Source organism: Saccopteryx leptura, chromosome 5 (genome assembly GCF_036850995.1).
Source record: "Saccopteryx leptura isolate mSacLep1 chromosome 5, mSacLep1_pri_phased_curated, whole genome shotgun sequence".
In the NCBI taxonomy this organism is placed as follows: Eukaryota; Metazoa; Chordata; class Mammalia; order Chiroptera; family Emballonuridae; genus Saccopteryx; species Saccopteryx leptura.
In genome coordinates this window covers 2,665,819-2,678,429 of record NC_089507.1, presented here as the reverse complement: position 1 = coordinate 2,678,429, position 12,611 = coordinate 2,665,819, and the positions used below count along the sequence as shown (strand labels likewise).

The 12,611-nt window shown below is 44.3% G+C and overlaps 1 long non-coding RNA gene across 1 annotated transcript; it reads right to left on the bottom strand.

Annotated features, from left to right (window-relative positions):
- Positions 1-3,190: 3,190 nt before the first annotated feature.
- LOC136407113 (uncharacterized) lies at positions 3,191-10,821 on the bottom strand. The gene is made up of 2 exons (XR_010751770.1): positions 10,622-10,821; positions 3,191-3,747 (listed from the first exon to the last, which is right to left on the bottom strand). It is a non-coding gene; the product is annotated as an uncharacterized lncRNA (long non-coding RNA).
- Between the last annotated feature and the right edge of the window lie 1,790 nt (positions 10,822-12,611).

Sequence of the window (12,611 nt, the reverse complement as noted above, 5' to 3'; positions counted from 1 at the left end):
GAGCTATAAAATACTTGCCAAGAAGCCTTGAACTATATACCTTTTAATTTGTTTGGTTATGATGGCTGCCTTTATAAAATTAAATACTTCATTTATTCCATAAGTATTTATAAAACAGGCCCTTCAGTTAAAATTGAGTGCTAGAGCACAGGACAATATAAACTCAAACCCTACCATTTTGTCTGAAACTTAATGTCTAATAATAATAGACATTTTTGTGAGGATAATAAGAAATATATTTACAAATTATAATATATACTACAAAGAAAAACAGATAGTAATGTGGTGGAAAGGAATTAGAGAGAAGGGTGGGGCAGGTGGGGAGGTAGGTCAGGAACTGAGACCTAAATGTTGAAAAGAAGCTGGCGAGACAAAGACCAGGCAGATAAAAGGTAGATAAACACCTTGAGGTGGGACAGATTGGTAGACCTAGGTAACAGAAGGAAGGGCAGTTAGGGACAGGAACTAATTAGGGAAAAGAAAGAGAACCTTGAGATGGTTTTGAAGAATTAGGACAATCAGTGAGGGGATTTGATCATGGTAAGGAGTTGGAATTTTATTCCAAGAAAATATTGAAGGGGTTTAAACAGGGAAAAGTACTTGGTATAATAAACATTTTTAAAAGATTGCTGTAGTCTTTGTGTGGAAGGAAATTCGCGGTAAGTGAGAAAGGAAACAGGCTATGAACAATAGTGCAGGAAAGAGATGAACTGAGATAAAGGCAGTAGTATTCAGTGGAGCAGGAAGAAATGAACAGAGTTGGTATATTTTTTGCTGATAGGACTGATTAAGTTTGCTGATGGGACTTGTATATGGGAGGTAAAGGGAAGGAAGTATTCTCAAATAATACGGATTTTAAAAAATTTTCAAATGAGTCTGTTAAAATGTAATATTTATTCTTTTTTTTTTTTTTCATTTTTCTGAAGCTGGAAACAGGGAGAGATAGTCAGACAGACTCCCGCATGCGCCCGACCGGGATCCACCCGGCACGCCCACCAGGGGCGACGCTCTGCCCACCAGGGGGCGGTGCTCTGCCCATCCTGGGCGTCGCCATGTTGCGACCAGAGCCACTCTAGCGCCTGAGGCAGAGGCCACAGAGCCATGCCCAGCGCCCGGGCCATCTTTGCTCCAATGGAGCCTTGGCTGCGGGAGGGGAAGAGAGAGACAGAGAGGAAAGCGCGGCGGAGGGGTGGAGAAGCAAATGGGTGCTTCTCCTGTGTGCCCTGGCCGGGAATCGAACCCGGGTCCTCCGCACGCTAGGCCGACGCTCTACCGCTGAGCCAACCGGCCAGGGCCAAAATGTAATATTTAATGCCAGTGTTTTGCATGCTAGATCTTGGCAATTTTATAGTTTTTATTTTTTGTTCCTTTTTTTTTTTTTTTTTTAGGCTTATGCATCTGGATGTGACATTGTTATACTGGGAAGTGATTTTGAAAGGTTACAAATAATCCCAGGAGCTAAACATGGAAATATTCAAGTAGGATGTGTAGATTGTTCAATGCAACAAGGCAAGGTTTGTAATCTTGTGATAATATACGACATTTTTGAATATGGTTTATGCCAGGATAGTCTATGAAGTATATTTCCTATTGAAATACAGACTTTTTTTTATTTAAGGACAATGTAGCTACAAATTATTCTGGCTCACAGACGCAGATGCACCGTAAAGAACAAAATCCCTGACTCTCTCACATGTCATTTTAAGATTTACAGGAAATCTATTCTTATATAATTTCTAAATAAAGCATAATCTTCTCTATGAGTTGACAGAGAACTTTAATACTACTTGTTACCTGTATTTAATACTTAGTACCTGCACCAGTCTAGAGCTTATTTACAAATTGATTGAACCAAAGGACAGGATGACAATTGTTGGGCAGATAAAATATATTATGTTCACTTTGTTAAAGATGACGCTGCCCACGTGGAGGCCGTTGCCCAGGTGATATTAGTGTGTGTTGGGGATGGGCTGTGGGCAGGTAGAATCCTTGTAGCCTGTTGCTTGGTTTTGGGATTAAGACTTTCCCACCCTTTTTGCTGTGGGGTGGTACAATCCCATCATGCCCCAGATAAGTGACTTTGACTTCCCTATTTTGTATATTGGATTAAAGGTTTTGAATCTACACTATTAAATGGGGGCAGAACGAGAGCTTGCTCTCTTGGTTCCTGAGATTAACCTTAGAGGAGAGAGCAGAGAGGAGAGCAGAGAAAGGCCACGTGGAAGAGGTCAGGAGAAGCAGCCAAGATGGTGGAGTGTTGAGTGAGAAGCGAGTTTGTGCAGAGTTTGTGCAGGGAGAAGGAAGGAGATGGGGAACAGAGGTGAATAAAGTCTGGTGAGCTAGAAACCTTTGATTCTAGGAAACTCTGATAAGTCAGTAGCTTTGTGAGCACTGAATGTGAGTGGGTTTTGGAGCTCAGTGTGTGTTTTACTTGCCCGCCAGGTGCAAGCTAGAATTAAAGATGACGGCCCATCAGTTTTTAGCTCCGTTGTTTCTTTACCGACTGTCCGAATCCAATGCGAACCTGCATGGGCCAGGTGGCTGATGTGATGGTAGCCCTGACTCCTGACTTTACAACAATCTTCCATCTATTTAAAAATAAACTACTGAAGAGAAATCATTTTGTTAGTTGTCTGCAGACAGATAATTACCTCTTTTTAACTTCTGAATAAACTTTGTACTAAAATGAAGATAACCCTGTCTGGTTGGCTCAGTGGTAGAGCATCGGCCTGGCGTGCAGGAGTCCCGGGTTCGATTCCCGGCCAGGGCACACAGGAGAAGCGCCCATCTGCTTCTCCCTCCCTCCCCCTCTCCTTCCTCTCTGTTGCTCTGTTCCCCTCCCACAGCCAAGGCTCCATTGGAGCAAAGTTGGCCTGGGCACTGAGGATGGCTCCATGGCCTCTGCCTCAGGCACTAGAGTGGCTCTGGTTGCAACAGAGCGATGCCCCAGATGGGCAGAGCATCACCCCCTGGTGGGCATGCCAGGTGGATCCCAGTCGGGCACATGCGGGAGTCTGTCTGACTGCCTCCCCATTTCCAGCTTCAGAAAAATACAAAAAAAAAAAAAAAAAAAAAAAGAAGATAAACTATTCTAAAGTCTATATATTTTTTTCTTTAGTTTATTAAAATCTATAAGGAAAATAAAATTTTTTGTCTAGACTTCTGTTGGAATCCATGGGAGTCTGAAAAGACCAGAGTATCAGGCTTTATTGAAAGGAAGAAAGGTTCCCTGCTGGGCATTTCTCTGGGGAGAAGGACACCAGTACAGACGAGGGGTGAATTTTATAGAGTTTGGGAGAGCCTGAGGGGGTACTGAGTCAGAAGTTCTTATATGTTCCCTTTTACGGTTTTACGGTTTCAGTTCCTGGAACGCTTCTCCTTGAGAGGTTGACCAGCTTCCTGGAACTCTTCTGCCTCAGGGGCGATTATCCAGTAAGTAAGGGTGAGGCCAGGCAGCCAGGCAGAACAACCAAAGGGCAGTTGGAATTTCTGGTAAATTCATATATCTGTAATTTCTCAACTCTGTGGTATGATAGAAAAGGAAAAGAGGTGGGGGGAAGGAAAGGGTATGGGGTTCAGGAAGGAGGTTTGTCTCAGACCAGCCATCTTCTGGAGCTACTTCCCACTGATATCCCTATTGGGGGGGCCTCCTTTGTGACACCCCCCCCAGGGTAGTTGGAGTAGGGCTTGTAAAAGCATTTGATTGTAGGTAATTCTGGAGATTTCTCTCATTCAGGCCTGCAGGAACTTTTGATAAAGAAAGGGGAAAGCATTAACATTAGGCACAAAATTAGGATTGGTCCTATAATTGGTGCTAGCATCGAAAACAAGGGTTTTTTCCCCAGTATTCTGATTGGCAAAGGTCTGCATGCGGTTCTGTAAGAAACTAGCGAACAAACGTAAGAGGCAGGGTCCAAAAGTTAGAAACATAAATAGGAGAGTAAGTGGACCAATGAGAGGCAATAGTCAAGACACCCAGTTTGTGTGAAACCACTGATTTTGTGTTTATGAATTCGCTGGGCTTCAGAGAGAGAGAGAGAGAGAGAGAGTAGCAATAAGACAGGGAAGTGGCCAGTCCCCCTGCCCCTAGACCTACTACTGTAGAGATTTCTAAAGCAACAAGAAGAGGGATTACTTGTACAACTCGTTTGGTCCTTAGATTGATGGGTAGTGTACTAGGAACTGGAAGAGGCTCATGGAGTTGAATTAGGTTGACATTTGGGGTGAGATAGATTAGGGTACAGGTTTTTGTCCAATTAGTAGGGAGACACATAGGTGTTGGTCCCACCTATAGAAAGCCCCTAATTTGGTGAGGCAGGCTGAGAGGTGAATAGAGAATAGAAGAACAAGGGGTTGGTTTTGTTTCTCTATTTCTGAGCTCCAGATGGTCAGGGTGGAGGAAAAAGTTATCCCAATAAGTGGGGAGAGTAGAGGATTGTTAGCTAGGGTGACTAATTAAACATTCTTCGAAAACCAGTTTTCTGACTGTTCAAATTCTTTTTTTCTCTGTACAAACTTCCTACAATCTGCACAAACCTTCTACAACTTACATAAACCCTCAGCTTTCATGCACTTTCTTATCCAGAAATAACTGGCTTTCATAACAACTTGCTTTTTCCTTTTTCTTTCAAAAGTATTTCCATACCTTATACCTTCTATTATCAAAACCATACAATTTCTTTCTAGTCAGAACTCTTGATTTAAAAATCTTTAACTTTTAGTGACAATTAAGTTGACTTTCTTTTTACCCTAGTTTCCCTTTTCCCCAAGTCTGATTAAAAGAGTCCTTAGTTTTTCATATATTAGCCATATGTACACCAACCAGCTTCTGGTTTGTGGTTGGAGTAAGGCATGCCATTTTTCTACTTTAGCAGCAGTGAGAGTTGTCAGGATCATGGTGTGTGGACCTGTCCAGTGAAAGTCAGTCCTTGGGTGATGTAATGCTGGAAGCACCTCTTGGACAGTCTTTGGACAGTTTGCTGAGTAACCTATAAATCCTGCAAGGGGAAATCCTTTCCTTGGGGAAAGGTGGTTACATTTCTACACTTTGTAGCTAGAGTTTAAGTCTTAGTGACCACTGCTTCTAGCTGGAATTAGCAGCAGGTCCCAGTGTACAATAGGCATGGGGCATTGAGGCAAGAGGAATAAAGGAGATACTATACATTAAATAAAGTAACAAAATCAGACTGTCAATACCTACAGTAGAGATCTTTGAGGGATAAATAAAACTCAAATATTCAGGCAAGGCATAGTAGATGGCCCTTGTGTTCACAAGAAATGAGATCAGTTTATCTGCTACTTGAAAGAAATACCTTAGGCTCGTGAACAATGTCTTTGGGCCTTCAGTGGCAATTCCCAGCATGCTGGGCAAGGTCAGGTCACAGGTAGCTGGAGCAGGGCTAGAGGAGACTGAACCCTCCCTCCATGGAGCAAGGGGAGAGCTTACCTTCTTGTGTCCCTTTTCCACAGCAATGATGTGTCGCTTGATGGGGTCGGGAGCCTGGCAGGCTTCAGTTCAATGACCTTTCTTTCCACTCTTGAAGCAGGGCCCTAATGGAATCCTATGAAGACCTTTAGGGTGCTAGAGCCTTTAAGAGCGTATGCCAAAAGCTGGTATTTCCTGATTTCTTTTGGGCCTTATTTGCCTTTTCTGTTACTTCCTTGGCCATTATAGACCTTAAAAGCCATGCTCAGAAGATCTCACTGAGGGGTTTGACTAAGAGAGCAAAATTGGGAATCCAATGTCTAAAGAAGCCTATTAGACCAGGGGTCGGTAACCTATGGCTTGCGAGCCAGATGAGGCTCTTTTTTTTTTTTTTTTTTTCATTTTTCTGAAGCTGGAAACGGGGAGAGACAGTCAGACAGACTCCTGCATGCGCCCGACCGGGATCCACCCGGCACGCCCACCATGGGGCGACGCTCTGCCCACCAGGGGGCGATGCTCTGCCCATCCTGGGCGTCGCCATATTGCGACCAGAGCCACTCTAGCGCCTGGGGCAGAGGCCACAGAGCCATCCCCAGCGCCCGGGCCATCTTTGCTCCAATGGAGCCTTGGCTGCGGGAGGGGAAGAGAGAGACAGAGAGGAAAGTGCGGCGGAGGGGTGGAGAAGCAAATGGGCGCTTCTCCTGTGTGCCCTGGCCAGGAATCGAACCCGGGTCCTGATGAGGCTCTTTTGATGGCTGCATCTGGCTCACAGACAAATCTTTAATTAAAAACATAATAACGTTAAAAATATAAAACATTCTCATGTATTACAATTCATTTTCTAGCACTCATGTTCATGGTTGCGGGTGGCTGGAGCCACTCACAGCTGTCCTCTGGGACAACACCAAAATTTTATTGTATAATGCATATGTACATGGGTTGTTGTGAGATCAGGAAGTAAACTTCCCTCCTTTTAATCAAGTAGTCAGCTAGCTAATTGCAGAAATCCTTTTGACTAAGAAGATGGCTAAAAGAAAAAAAGATGAGGAGTATCATACTTTTCAGCAGGAATGGACAAAGGAATTCGCCTTTGTGGAGAGAGCTGGTTCTGCAGTGTGTCTAATATGCAATGATAAAATTGCATTGATGAAATGGTCAAATATAAAGCGGCACTTCAATACACGCCATACTACATTTGCATCAAAATATCCAGCGGGGCACAGCAGGAAGAAACCATGTCAAGAGCTACTGTGCAGAGTGCAAGCTAGTCAGCAGCAACTCTGTGTTTGGACCCAACAAGGTGACTGGAATTCAGCTAGCTTTGCTGGTGCTTTAGCAATTGTGAGAAATGGAAAGCCATTCACAGAATGGGAAGTATGCCAAAACATTCATGCTTGATGTTGCCAATAAACTTTTTGACGACTTTTCAGATAAAGACAAGATAATCAAATGAATAAAAGACATGCCTCTGTTGGCAAGAACTGTTCACGATCGTACCATCATGATAGCAAATCAAATTGAGGCAACACAAGTGAAGAACACAAATGCAGCACCATTCTTTTCTCTCGCTTTGGATGAGTCAACAGATGTAAGCCATTTATCCCAGTTCAACGTGATTGCAAGGTATGCTGTCGGTGACACACTATGTGAGGAAAGTCTTGCTGTTTTGCCTATAAAAGAGACAACAAGAGGGGAGGATTTATTCAAGTCTTTCACTGAGTTCACTAAAGAAAAATATCTACCAATGGATAAACTTATTTTGGTGTGTACTGATGGTGCTCCGTGCATGGTGGGGGAAAACAGAGGATTTGTAGCACTTCTTCGTGAACATGAAAAGAGACCCATCCTAAGTTTTCACTGCATCCTACATCAGGAGGCACTTTGTGCTCAGATGTGTGGTGAGCAGCTTGGTGAGGTGATGTCGCTGGTCATTCAGGTGGTCAACTTTATTGTTGCCTGAGCTTTAAATGATCGCCAGTTTAAAACACTGCTGGATGAAGTTGGGAATAATTATCCTGGTCTGCTTCTGCACAGCAATGTGTGTTGGTTGTCAAGAGGGAAGGTGCTCAGCTGTTTTACGGCTTGTCTGAGAGAAATCCGGACTTTTCTTGAAATGAAAAACATCGAGCATCCTGAATTAGCTAACACTGAGTGGCTCCTGAAGTTCTACTATCTCGTGGACATGACTGAACATCTGAACCAGCTCAATGTGAAAATGCAAGGCATTGGAAATACAGTCTTATCCCTTCAACAAGTAGTGTTTGCATTTGAAAGCAAGCTGGAACTCTTCATAACTGACATTGAAACAGGCCACTTACTACACTTTGAAAAACTGGGAGAGTTTAAAGATGCATGCACAGCAAGTGACCCTGCTCAACATCTTGATCTCCAGCAGCTAACAGGCTTCATATCTCATCTCCTACAGTTATTCAAAGCATGCTTTGGAAAATTTTGTGAGCGCACTCATCTTTTTAAGTTCATCACCCATCCACACGAGTATGCAGTGGACAGCGCCGACCTGAGTTACATCCCTGGTGTCTCCATCAGAGATTCTGAGCTATGAGCTGCTGACCTGAAGGCCTCAGGATGAATAAGTTCAAGTCACTGAATGAAGATTTGGAAAGACTTGCACGACAGCAAGCAGAGTTGGCGAGCAAACACAAGTGGGGAGAAATGAAAAAACTTCAATCCACGGACCAGCTGATTGTCAAAACTTGGAATGTGCTTCCCGTCACATATCACACACTGCAGCATGTGAGTATTGCTGTAATGACAATGTTTGGCTCTACGTATGCATGTGAGCAGTCTTTCTCACCTCTAAAGAACTTTAAGACCACCCTACCATCACATGTAATGGATGGAAGTCTCAATGCCTGCATGAAGCTTAACCTCACCACGTATCAACCAGACTACAAAGCCATCAGCAAAAACCATGCAGCACCAGAAATCGCATTAATGGTAAGAAGTACTTTATTCATCATTGGTTAACAACAGTATTACAACGTTATTAAAAAGAATTCAGAGACTTACTGTACTTTAAGAGTGTTGGTCTTACATAAAATGCACACATTTACTTGTATTTAGTGTTAAACATATTGTATGGTTCTCATGGAATTACATTTTAAAATATGTGGCGTTCTTGGCTCTCTCAGCCAAAGTTTCCCGACCCCTGTATTAGACCAAGGAATGAAAGAATTTGATTTGCGGTGGTAGGTGATTGGAGACTGCGGAGAGTCTGAGTTCGATCTAGGGTGAGACCTCAGGTGGTGGGGGTTAAGGAGATGCCCAGATAGACTATGGAATGAGAGTGACGTTGAGCCTTAGCAGAGAAGACAAGATAACACTTCGTGGCAAGAAAGTTAAGAAAGGTGGCAGTGTGTCTCCTTGAGGCAGGCAGGGAGGGGCTGCAGAGGAGTAGGTTATTTACATATTGTAAGAGAGTACTAGTTTCGAGATTGCATGCTGCTAAATCCTGAGCTAGTGCCTGCCCAAACAGGTGTGGGCTGTCTCTGAACCCCTGGGGTAAGACAGTTCATGTAAGTTGCTGGGCTGCATTAGTGTCTGGGTCAGTCCAAGTGAATGCAAACAGAAAGTAAGAGTCAGGGTGTAGAGGAATGGTAAAGAAGGCATTCTTGAGATCTAGAACCGTGAAGTGAGTGGTGTTTGAGGGAATGTGTGGCAGTAATTTATAGAGATTAGGGACTACTGGATGGAGGGGAACTACCGCCTCATTGATTAGGTGTAAGTCTTGTACGAGGCGATAAGCCCCTGAAGGTTTTTGAATAGGAAGGATGGGAGATTCCATGGGGATGAGTAAGTCTTGATTTAAGAGGCGGGTAATTATTGGTTTAAGGCCTTAGAAACAGATACAGTTACATATTAAACAAAGACTTCACATACAAATTATAAATTTAAATGAGCATGCTTTGCTTGTTTTAATTAAAATTATACTAGAGATATTTTCTGACAAAGAGACAAAACAGGTTGCTTACTCACACAGTTCAATAGACAACTCTGCCTTTTTAAGTTTTTTAAAATGGCAGGGAGTTGTCAGCATAGAGGGGAGGAAGAGAGAAAGCAGACGGATGGACAGCGTGAACAGCTGGATGGAAAGAAGGAGGGTCAGAATCTGCAGCAGGAGGAGGAGGAGATTAAAGTGCTGGTAGTGGCACCACGTGGTCAGAGGAGTCAAAAAGATTTGGAGCTCTGAAGAGAGGGGAGAGGACGAGGGGGAGAAGGGCATAGCTGGTGGGCAGGGGGGAATGGCCAAAGAAGAAAAAGAGACAGAGCCACTGTCCGTAAGGAGGGAGGAGGGGTTTAAGAACACAGTGGAGAAGGGAGGGGCCCCTGGCCAGCAGGGTAGGAGAGAGACTGGTATTTGCAGGTGAATGAGAAACAGGGTCCTGCGAAGGGAGGGCAGGGGGCTCCTGGAGGAAAGAGACCCGATTGAAATAAGTCAGCAAAGGGACCAGAGAGGGGTCCGGAGAGAGGGGTGCCTCCAGGGGTCAGGCAGGAGGGGAAGAGAGTTGGGAGTCTGCGGAGAAGGAAAGATTAGGAGCGGAGGTTTTAGGTGAGGTTTCTTTGGCCATAAAACGGTCTGCGTGTAGAACAGGAGACACAGAGATTAAGGACAGGAGTGAAGGGAGAAGAGAGCCCGCACGTAAGGAATCTCTGAGACCTTCTCAGTCCGGTGGCAAAAATTATCTAGGTCCCTCAGAATATTGTAATCGAATGTCCCATTTTCAGGCCAATGGGAGTCATTGTCTAATTAGTATTGGGGCCACGCCGTGTTACAGAAGAAAATGAGGTTTTTTGGCTTAAGGTCAGAGAGGCCCAACTTAGTGAGGTTTTATATGAGACATCCTAGAGGGGTCTGGTCAGGAACCTTAGACTCTGAAGAACCCATAGTGGAGACAGGTGAGCAAGATGGGGCGTCCCCACCTTTTGACACTGTCCCAAGAGGAGAAAATCTCTGTGTGGGGGAGTCGTCCCTGATAGAGGTCGTCACCACCTGTCAGGGAGCTCCGAGAGAGAGAGTGGAGAGGTTTGGCTAGGCACCTAGTCTTCCGTGCAGTCCACTGAGACTGAAAGTCAAACCTCTCAAAAGCTGAGGTGTGTCAGAGAAAACTGTCTGACCAGAGAAAGTTTTGTGGGAAAGAGAAGCTGACCGTGGAAGGGGAAGGAGAAACTCCTTACCTTTCTGGTCCGGCAGGGGTTTGGGACAGGGACAGATCGCCGGCCAATAGTTTACACATCCAAACAGAATCAGGGAGTAAGCCCGGGTCGAGCTGCTGCTGCCCATTGCTTTCCTGGTTGTAAGTTTGGATGGCAAAGAGGGATCATCCAGGCAGTTAGTACCCTGTCCTGAGTTTCGGCACCAAATGTTGGAATCCATGGGAATCCGAAAAGACCAGAGTAACAGGCTTTATTGAAAGGAAGAAAGAAACCCTGCCAGGCACTTCTCCAGGGAGGGCACAGGTACAGACTAGGGGCGAATTTTTATAGGGTTTGGGAGAGCCTGAGGGGGTACTGAGTCAGAAGTTCTGGTATGTTCCCTTTTATGGTTTTACAGTTTTGACTTCCTAGAATGCTCCTTCTTGAGGCAGTTGACCAGCTTCCTGGAACTCTTCTGCCTCAGGGGCGATTGTCCAGTAAGTAAGGGTGAGGTCAGGCAGCCAGGCAGAACAACCAAAGGGCAGTTGGAATTTCTGGTAAATTCATATATCTGTCAACTTTCATTTGTATATGAAAAGTAAAAAGTAAACTTGAAAGTAAAACAGCAACAACAAAAGAAACGGCATGTGATACTATATCAGATTAAATATGGTTCTATATAATACAAGAATTGGAAGAGTCCTAACTGATAGGCTGTGTGGTATATAGCTTAATAAAGCACCTGGCATAGGGAACCAGGCCTAGGTATGGTTTCCTGTGGGCTATACTGGCGTGAACTTTACAACTTTATTTAACCCTTTAAGTAGTGAATTTTTTTCATGCTCGTTGACTCCTGGGAGTGAGTTTTCTTTCAAAATATGAAATTAGTTCCAGTTCCAATTTTATTAACTTAAAATCATGTTTGTTTGATAACCAATTTATGGAAACAAGAACATACATTTGCCTTTTTTTAATGTTGCCTACACATTTTTAAAATATATCGATTGAACTCTGTATGATCAGGAGGCAGAAGGACGTCCATACTACTCAAACAGTTAATATTTATGCTAGGTAATTAAATACGCAGTTAGTTTTTTTTTACTATATGATGCCACCAGAACATTTTGTGTGAGGAACCAAAGTGGACCCAATCCTTTTTTAAAACGTTTCAGGTGGCGTCTCTCCTCGAGATTCCAGCAGGGTCAGGCAGCTCCCTGGAGAGACCAGTTGATTCGGGGTGTCTCTACCTGGTGACATGAAACACCGGATCCCGGATGAGCCCCCATATGATGTAAAGTACCGTACCCCATGTTAGATTCAGGGAGTGCTGATATGCTGGGGCTACCAAGAGTGTAACTATTGAAGGAACAGGGAGTGCTGATAGGGCCCCTGTGAGGCTGAGAACAAAGAAGGTCAGAGACCCTTATCAGAAGTTTATGTTTGAAATTCGCCACTAAGCTAAAACCGGCCCCTGTTGCTATGCCGGCTCCTGTTGCTATGCTGCGTGCAACCTCCCTAGCCAATAGCTAAACTGCCACATCTGCTTCTGTAAATGCTCGCTCACTTAGGATATATAAGGACCTGGCTGTAAGCGCCAGGTGCGGCTTCCGTTTGCAGCTCCTTGTGAGCATGGTGTATCCAGACATCTTGGGAGTTTGCCCCTGCGCAGGTTAAACAGGCCAATAAAATAACATCTAAACTCCTGAAAGTCTCCGACGTTTGTTCTTGTACCCGGTGGATGCAACACCCCAGATGCTGAAAAGTACCGTACCTCACTCCCGCGGGTTTACGTAGACACCAAGTCTAGGTGAATTTTAAGGGGTTTTATTAAAGGAGGAGATTTATTAAATACGCCGGCCACATATGGCTAACATGGGCAGCTGCAGACCCAAATTGTATGTGCCAAATGCATCTCAGAGGCTGGTTATATACCCTTGATCACACAAGCTGGGGGGAGCATGACATCATGACACAAGCTTATAAAATTTGCTTAGGGAATCCATAGAGACATGAAAACTTTCAAGGTAATACA